The 9,478-nt window shown below is 46.5% G+C and overlaps 1 protein-coding gene across 1 annotated transcript in view; it reads right to left on the reverse strand.

Moving 5' to 3' along the window:
- ARHGAP35 (Rho GTPase activating protein 35) overlaps positions 1-6,014 on the reverse strand; it is a 104,002-nt gene extending 97,988 nt beyond the window's left edge. The window contains exon 1 of the mRNA XM_037884294.2: positions 5,782-6,014. The gene's annotated coding sequence lies outside the window, so the exon portion shown is untranslated. The remainder of the gene's footprint in view (positions 1-5,781) is intronic.
- Positions 6,015-9,478: the final 3,464 nt, after the last annotated feature.

Genomic DNA, 9,478 nt, shown 5'->3' on the forward strand with positions numbered 1-9,478 from the left:
AGGCACATATTTCCACACACTACACCTCGAGGAGTGGGGGGGTGGGGGGGGGTTTAAAAAAAAGCAACTGTGATAGCATAACCAAGGGCACTAGATGTGCACCATCATATTTGATAACAAGCACTCTGGATTGTGGTAGGCCAAAAAAAATCAGATTTTAGTTTATTTTCAACAACTTCCAATGGACTCAAAAAATTGAAACCACCAAAAATTTGGATAATCCAGATCAGGAGAAAATAATTTAAAAAAAAAAATCAGGACAGAGAAAAACAAACACAAGAATCAAAGTACAAGTAATAACATATACTGTTCTGTAAGCATATTTATTACAACACTTTTCTCATTCCAGTACCATATGCCACTAGAAGACAGACCTTGAATTAGAACCCAGAGGACACTGTTGTATAAAACTTCAAACTATTACATATGACAAAGGTAAACATCACCTTGTCACACTGCAAACTGATCTGGGCATAAACAAGACAAAGACACTAACCTCAGTCATGCAGACCTCAAATTCACTGGCCACTGGAGCTAAACCCACCACCTTCTAAGCATTTGTATTCAATGACTGTTTACTGGGCAAATGCCAATTTCACAGGCCCACTGCTAGTCCTCACAGCAGTTTTTTTTTTTTTTACATTTATCAAATGGGTTCATTTGCATTCTTTTACTGACTAATCAGTGCTTGAATCTCACATCAGTCAGCAGGCTAAAGAAATAAATCAATGAATCCAGGCCATTAAAAATTACATCACAATAGCAGCATCAGCCAGCAGTCCACCTACCGTCTAAGCAAGCATCCATTCCAAACTCTATCTGGCCAGATTAAAATGCCAATTATCACTAGTCCATTTAGGTATCCTATCCCGCATAAAATCACTACCTAGATATAAAAGCCCCTATTTGTCTAAAAATCCTGATTTAGGAATCATTGAGGGTAGTCTAATAATCTCATATGTAACATATTATCCACTTTCATTTGTAAACAATTACCAAGAGGTCTTTTTAATTGCCTATGGCAATTAATGGTAATGATTTTTCTCGTTTTATTCCTGTAAAGTGTGATCACTCACACAGCTGCCATGTGTCAGTACATGCAGAGGTTCCAATAGATTATGAAACTATACATCATTGACCTTCTATGGAGAAGGAAAAACTGGGATTTTAAGGTTTTCTTAGAGGGTCATTACAACAAAATTTAAAAATCAATCAATACAATTCCAACATGCTGCTTTAATATGCAACAAAGAAACTTATTGGTTTTGGTCATGGTCAACTTATATATCAGTTAGACTAATTTTCAAAGTACATAACTCAGGATATGGTGTATATTGTGGACTGTACAGTGTATCTCTGAAAATCTGATGCTGTAAAATGACTGCAGTGTCCCCAAAGGGAGAAATAATCCTTCATATTTAAAGGAACACTGTCAAGTGATTAGAGAGGTGTACTGCTTATCTAAAGAAAAAGATTTTGGAAGGTCTTAAATTAAAAAAATTACTACAGCCTGTTCAGAAAAATTTATAATATGAAACAAACCACCAACTGTAGCAGGAAAACATTTAGGCCTTTTAGAATGCAGGGTATGAGCATATGACGGGACATTCATTCTTCTCTTTCAGAGTGGTAGCCGTGTTAGTCTGTATCAGCACAAAAAAACCAAGGAGTACTTGTGGCACCCTAGAGATTAACAAATTTATTTGGGCATAAGCTTTCGTGGGCTAAAACCCACTTCATCGGATGCATGCAGTGGAAACAAAAGCTTATGCCCAAACAAATTTGTTAGTCTCTAAGGAGCCACAAGTACTCCTCATTTTATTCCCTTCTTTGTTGCACAGAGACCTGATGCTTGCCGAATACACTATATTCACTTTGCAGAAGAGTCCAAATAAAGATTGCATCAATATGGCAACTTGTATTTTGGGATAGTGGCCATGTATTCAAAATGCAGTTCAACTTGGTGCTCGGATTGGTTGTCTGAAGTCCAACGTGTTGTCTTCTGGCTACCAAAAATTATCTCCCCTTGTACTCAACTCCCCATGCCTTCCCCCCGGACAGACACTGCGCTTTCCACTGAGAAAAAAAACCTAATACTACAAGTTCCTACAATGGAGTGCACCCAACACTACAAATGCAGTCTCCAAGGCCAGACATACACAAGGAAAAAGCTGTGTTTTCAAAATGTTATAGATAACACATTTTAAAATCCTAGGGTAAACAGGGCCAGTTGTAGTTTTAACATTTCTTGATAATTTAGAGAAAAGGAATCCAAATTTAACAAAAGGTAGCATGTGGAGAAAACAGAATGGGAAGAGCACAGTATTTTAAGCAATAATTCTGTTAACACACAGCTCAAGAGAATACGTTAATGTTGACAATAATCCCACCACCCTCCATAATCAAGAAACAGAAAGCTGCTAAGTTTACAGAAGAACAAGTGAAATGTAAAACATATCTTCCATAATAAGCGTGCAAAACTCCAGAATGAACATTCCGAATATAATCATTAAAAAGTAGGGAGGGCTGTGCACTTTCAGGAATATTGATATAGAAACAAATTGCAGTAATTCAAGCCATTCATTCAGATTTTTGCTATTGGAGCACTGGGTCAACAATGACTCAGCATGAAAAGTTAAGTCTTTTTTAAAAATGTGTAGTCTTAATTACAAAGGCAAAAAAGTGTGGATTTCCCTTCCCCCCCAAATATGAATTAATTTCCATTTGAATGACTTAAAAAAATGAAACAGGGCATGTTTGTGCTTTATTTCACCTGTTCAATGCAAACAAGAACTGTGCAACCAAAACACAGATTAAAAACAAGAACTTTACATTCAGTATTGTACATAAACTGCCACCCCCTTCATTATCCAACACCACCTTTGGGAGTTGAGCACTTTGGGTGTTACAAAGTGAGGTCCAAGCTAGACTGGAAAAAATAAAAGTAACTTTAAATCAGAATGTGACACTAAACAGCTTTACAATTCAGGAAAACCAGAAATTATCAACATGGCTATTGCTGCCTTTCAAAGAGGTCTGGTAATTCCCAGCTCCTTTCACAGAAATAATGGTTAGGAACACACCTTCATCACCTACTCCTTGGATAGAATGTCCTCACTAACCCAGCTTTACCTCTACTAAAGGGGTTCCAGTGATGAGAAATGCAGAATCTATGCAGAAAACACACCACCTTACACCAACGGGTACACGTAACTATCACAGAAAATGTTACCACCACAGATTCTTGAAGCCATCAATACATGAACAAAAGCAGATATAAATATATCATTTGCTTTGATTTCCCTCCTTCAATGTCAGCTCACAGCACCCCACAGTCTTTACAAAATCAGTTATCAGCTCAAGCAAGTAGGGAAAAAAATCAGCTCCCTAGTAAATCTGTCTGCTCATTCTGTTATGTAAATGAAGCACAAAAACATACACAAATGTTTCTTTTTCAAGTAAGAATGTGAATGATGGTAAAAAAAAACAAAAAAACAAAAAAAACAGGTCCAAACCTTTAGTTCACCATGCTAAGAAAATATTTACTGCCACACTCCGGAAAGCCACATTTAGCTATATTTTCAGACCTCACAGACTCACACTTTAAGAGAATAAACCTGAATTCCTGAGACAAAAATGGTGCACAACTCTGCCCTAGAGTGCAAATGAAACTAAAGGGCCTTTTAGAAACTGCAGATCATATTAACTTCCTGATTATAATTAACTGGCTAAAAGAAACTGTGTTTTCTGTCTCACAGTCTTTTCTAAATGTTCCTTGACACCATTTAGAATTAAAAACTCATGACTGTCCTACTGATCACTGAAGTTATTTTGATTTACATCACACAGGAATGTTTTTATTCCATGACTATGTATCAGTGATACACAGGATTATATACACACATACACGATTTGATTTCTAATCTAAGTAGCAGACGATAAAACAAATGTTGATAAGTGTAATCTTGCTAGCCCTTCACACAACTGCTCCCTCAGAGCTGTGGTCCAATCCTGCTGCCACAGAAGTCAATAAGTTTCCAGTTGACTTCAATATGAGCAGGACTGGACCTTAGTAACTGATTATGGGAAGGGTTATTACAAACATATTCAGCTTGATACCCCCCAAAGGATGTGCTAAAATGGATATATGTGTCTGCACTGAACGGACAGATAAAGAGAGATGACCCTCCAAGAAAGTCAATTTATTCTATTTTAATGTAGAGAAGCATTTAAAGCTGCAGTTTCCAATCCCTTTGGGACAACTGCCCCACTTTACCAGCTAGTGCCTGATGCTTCCCAATTAACTGTGGATACTACAAGCTCACTGAGACAACTGGGACTCTCTGATCCTCAAATTTTGCCCTCGAACTGGATAGACCCCTTGTTCTGTAGGAGATGGTGGGCAGTGACTAGTAGAACAGAAGGTATGACAAACTGGTGCCCATCACTTGTCATTCAACTGCATACGCTAACCCACCACAAAACTTATTTTATGGGGTGAAGCTCGAAGGTGGCCAAGCTCTCAGACGAACTCGTGAAGAGACACATGAACAGGAGAGGGGCAGCGATGGCAAATGACAGGAGAGAGTCTCTACAGTACCAGTCACAAAACCCAGAGATTCCAGCGACTGGGAAATCAGAATTCTCCATCTGCATGGGGATACTGGGAGCCAAGAGAGGAAAAATCAGGTCTCTTTTTGTGGGGACGAGGGGTCTTCCCTTCCCCTCCCCAGGCTCAGAGAAATTATTTATAATTGAAAGAGAGAGGGTAAATTTACTCTGGACCCCTCCCCTAGAAAGCACAAAGCAAAGAGGGCGAGGCCTAAAATCTGCAGCACTGTGCCTGAGGAGGGGGACAGATCTTGAAATCTCCTGGCCCTGAGGGTCGAGCAGACCACCCTAGGACATGGGAGGAGTGAGGTAAAGGGGTGTTAGGAGAAAACCCTGGGAACAGTGAACAATATTCCCTGGCAGCAAACAGATACTTCCTCATCCTCCGGCTGGCACAGGAGAGGGGGCTATCCCTTGACACAGGCGAAAAAGGATGGGAGAAAACCCTTGGCAGGAGGGTGGGGACTGACGCAACAGCCACCTAGAAGGAAGTGAGAGGATCGATGTTCCCTGGCCCTGGGGGGCTCCCCCATTTAACCCCCCCCCCCGAGGGCCACAACGAGGGCTAGGGGGCTGCTTCCTGGCCCCTGGTCGGGGGTCAGGACACGAGGCCACATTTCCCCACGCTAAGCAGGGGGGCGGCGGCTGAAGGAGGCCGCTCCTCACTCCCCCCGCGCCACAAGGCGCCCAGGTGGAGGGGCGGGGGGGCAGTTCACCGCCCGCCTGCCCCCATGACCGGGGGGGGTGTCCCCCTCCCCTCCCCCCCACTCCCGGGGCCTGAGAGACGAGGACAGCCACGCTCCATCCTCCCCACTCAGGCCCCAGGGGGCTAGAAAGGGGGGCGGGTCACTCTCCCCGCCCCCCGCCCCATGCCAGGAGAAGGGGCCGCTCCCCACAGCAGGGTGAGGATGGGGGGGGGGGTCATTCCCTGTTCTCTACCCCCCCGAAAGCCACGGTGTGTGTGGGGGGGGGTGGTCGCTCCCCAGGCTCCCCCCACACACACATGCCGGGGTGGGTGTGGGGTCCCTCCCCACCCCCCATGCCAGGAAAGGGGGGGGCGCTCCCCACATGCCACGGTGGGGGGGGGGGCGGCTCCCCCCTCAGGCCGCGGCAGGGGGTGGGGCCCGGCCCCATTGTTCCCGGCGGCGCAAGGGGGGGGGCGATACCTACCCTGGCGGCGGCGGGTCCGGCCCGGGACTGCGGGAGGGGGCGGTGGCGGCGGCGGCGCCATGTTTCTCCCCGGGCGGCGGTGGGGTCTGGCGGCGGCGGCTGGCGGGGAGGGGGGGGCGCGAGTCCCTCTCGGGGCGGGCTCGGCCTGTAATGGCGGCGGCTGCCGCGACTCCTTCCTCCTCCCCTCAGACTCCGCCGCCGCGGGAGCGAGCGAGCGGGCGGGCGCGCGCGGGCGGGCGGGCGGGCAGCAGGGGGCGGGGCCGCGGGCTCCGGCAGCGCGAGGCGCGTCGGCGTGCGCGCGACGCGAGGGAGGCCGGGGTGCGCGCGCGCGCGCGCGCGCGCGGGGGGCCGCCGGGTCTGAGCTGGCTGCACCACGCGCGGCCACACCCCTCCTCCCGCCCCACGCACGCTCCCACGCGTGACCCCCCCTTCACGCACGCCCCTCTAGCCCCATGCGTGACCGCACCCCAGCGCCTGCCCCACGCCTCTCCCCCATTGCCCAGGACTCCCACATATTCCCCCACGCTTGCCCCCACCCCCCCCGTGCACACCCCACACGTGCCCCCCCACTCCATTCCTGCCCACCCCCCCGTGTGCACCCCACGCACACTCCCCCACTGCCGTGCACACCCCACACATGCCCCCCACTCCATCCCTGCACACCCCCCACAAATACCCCCCCACACCTATGCACACCCCACACGCGCTCCCCCACACCCATGTATGCCTCCCCACCCCACGCACCCCTCATGCCACATGCTTAGGGTCCCATGGAAAACATCATTCCAGCTCTACATACACAATGAGGGGGTCTGAATTAGCTGTGTAACCACTCAAGGAAGAAATCTTGGAGTCCTCATGGCTAGTTCTCTGAAAGCCTCGGCTCGCTGTGCAGCGGCAGTCAAAAAAACTAACAGGATGTGAGGAACCATTAGGAAAGGGCTAAATTATGAAACAGAAAATTTCATAATGCCACTGTATAAAGCCATGGTACACCCACACCTTGACTACTGCGTGCAGTTCTGGTACCCCCCTCTCAAGAAAGATATATTCGAATTCAAAATCTACAGAGGACAACAAAAATTACTAGGGGGGTATGGAACAGCTTCCATGTGAGAAGAGATTGAAAAGCCTGGGACTGTTCGACTTAGAAAAGAGACGACTAAGGGGGGATATGATAGAGGTCTCTAAAATCATGAATGGTGTGGAGAAAGTGACTAGGGAAGGGTTATTTACCCTTTCATATAATACACAAACCAGGGGATCGCCCAATGAAATTAACAGGTAGTAGGTTTAAAACAAACAAAAGGAAGTGCTTCACTCAACGCACTGCAAACCTGTGGAACTCATTGCCAGGGGACGTTGTGAAGGCCCAAAGTGTAAGTGGTTTAAAAAAATAATAAGATAAGTTCCTGGAGCATAGGTCCATCAATGGCTATTAGCCAAGATGGTGAGGGACACAACCTCATGCTCAGGGTATTCCTAAACCTCTGACTGCCAGAAGCTGGGACTGGCTAACGGGATGGATCACTCAATAATCCAGAGAGTGATCACTTTAGATAAGCTATTACCAGTAGGAGAGTGGGGTGGGGGGAGAGAAAACCTTTTGTAGTGATAAACACCCATTTTTTCACGGTTTGTGTGTATAAAAACATCTTCTGTATTTTCCACAGAATGCATCCGATGAAGTGAGCTGTAGCTCACAAAAGCTTATGCTCAAATAAATTGGTTAGTCTCTAAGGTGCCACAAGTCCTCCTTTTCTTTTTGCGAATACAGACTAACATGGCTGTTACTCTGAAACCTGTCAATAATCCAGGGCTTCTCAAATTTTTTTTGCTGGGACCCCCTTTGGAAATATTTCAGGCTGTGACAACCCCCAGAAAAAAGTGACAACATCCCCCATACCACGCCACTCTTACTTCTGCGCTGCTGCTGGGGGCAGTGCTGACTTCAGAGCTGAGTGCCCAGCCAGCAGCCCCTGCTCTCCAGCCATCCAGCTCCAAAGGGCAGGGGTTGTCAGCTCCAGCATGCACTGGGGCTGACAGGTCACAACAACCCCCCATAATAACCTCGCAACCCCCTGAGGGGTCATGACCCCCAGTTTGAGAACCCCTGCCCTAGCACTATGGGTTGTAATAGCCCACTGCAGACCTCTTAGCTTTTGCATCTGGCCCTACACCTTTTTCTCCCTTCCCTTTCAAGTCCTGTGAGGTGAGGGAACCTCCTCCCCCCGCTCATTTGAGGAAGGACTCATCTCTCAGGGAAGGTGTGTGTGATCCAGATTTAGCACTGGGGCAGGTTTTACATTAATGAGACACCAGAGAGAGCAGAACCCCAGGGTGGGGGGGAGATGGAGGCAGTGTGGCCTACTGGAGAAAGCACCAGAGAGGGGCTCAGGAGACCAAACGATATCAAGCCACCCACATTTCTAGGCAGCCTTGCATTTGCCTTTTGTTTTGGGCGGAGACACATGCATCCGATGAAGTGAGCTGTAGCTCACGAAAGCTTATGCTCAAATAAATTGGTTAGTCTCTAAGGTGCCACAAGTCCTCCTTTACTATTATTCCAGGCACTTCTTTACATTCACCCTGAATGAATGGTGATGCTTATGCCCAACCCGAAACAACAAAGTTTAAAAAAAAAAAATCACATCCTTAATAGACATAAAAAGAAAAGGAGTACTTGTGGCACCTTAGAGACTGACCAATTTATTTGAGCATAAGCTTTCGTGAGCTACAGCTCACTTCACAAAAGCTTATGCTCAAATAAATTGGTTAGTCTCTAAGGTGCCACAAGTCCTCCTTTTCTTTTTGTGAATACAGACTAACACGGCTGCTCCTCTGAAACCTGTCATTAATAGACATAGTTATCACCTTCACCTTGATCGATCCTCATATAGATTGCACCGATCACAACACGTCTTCCATTCTTCTCATAGTTATACTGGGACAAAATCTATATGTAGATCAAACCATAGTGAGAGACTCCCTGTCTCGAAGAATTTATGATCTAAACAGATAAGACAGACAAAGGGTAGGAGAAGAAACAGAGGTAAAGTAAGTGACTCTTGATTCCTGGTCCATCACCCTATCCAATAGGTTATGCTGGCTTTAGGTTGTTCCCTTGGATGGACCCCTGGGCCCAGATCTTCAAAGGTCGTTTGAGGAGAGACTAAAAAGATTAGGGCTGATCAGCTTTGAAAAGAGATAACAAAGGGGGGATATGACGAGGTCTACAAAATTATGAGTAGTGTGGTGAAAGTGGATAGAGAAGTGATATTTATCCTTTCCTACAACACAAAAACTAGAGGTCATCCAAAGAAACTAATAGGCAGCATGTTTAATACAAACAAGAGGACATACTTTTTCACAATGTACAGCTAACCTGTGGAACTCATTGCCAATGGATGTTGGCTTGGCCAAAAGTACAACTATGTTAAAAAAAGAACTGGATACGTTCATGGAGGACAGGTCCATTAGTAGCTATTAGCCAAGACGGTCAGGAACGCAACCTCATGCTCGAGGTGACCCTAACCCTCTGACTGCCAAGAAGCCAGGAGAGGAAGATGGGTGGATCGCTCCATAATTACCATTCTGTACATTCCCCCTGAAACTCTGGTACGGCACACTGTCAGAGACAAGAAACTGGGCAAGATGGATCATGATCTGGCTTGATATGGCCACTCTTACGTTCTAA

The sequence above is a fragment of the Chelonia mydas genome, chromosome 23 (assembly GCF_015237465.2).
Source record: "Chelonia mydas isolate rCheMyd1 chromosome 23, rCheMyd1.pri.v2, whole genome shotgun sequence".
NCBI classification, from domain to species: Eukaryota; Metazoa; Chordata; order Testudines; family Cheloniidae; genus Chelonia; species Chelonia mydas.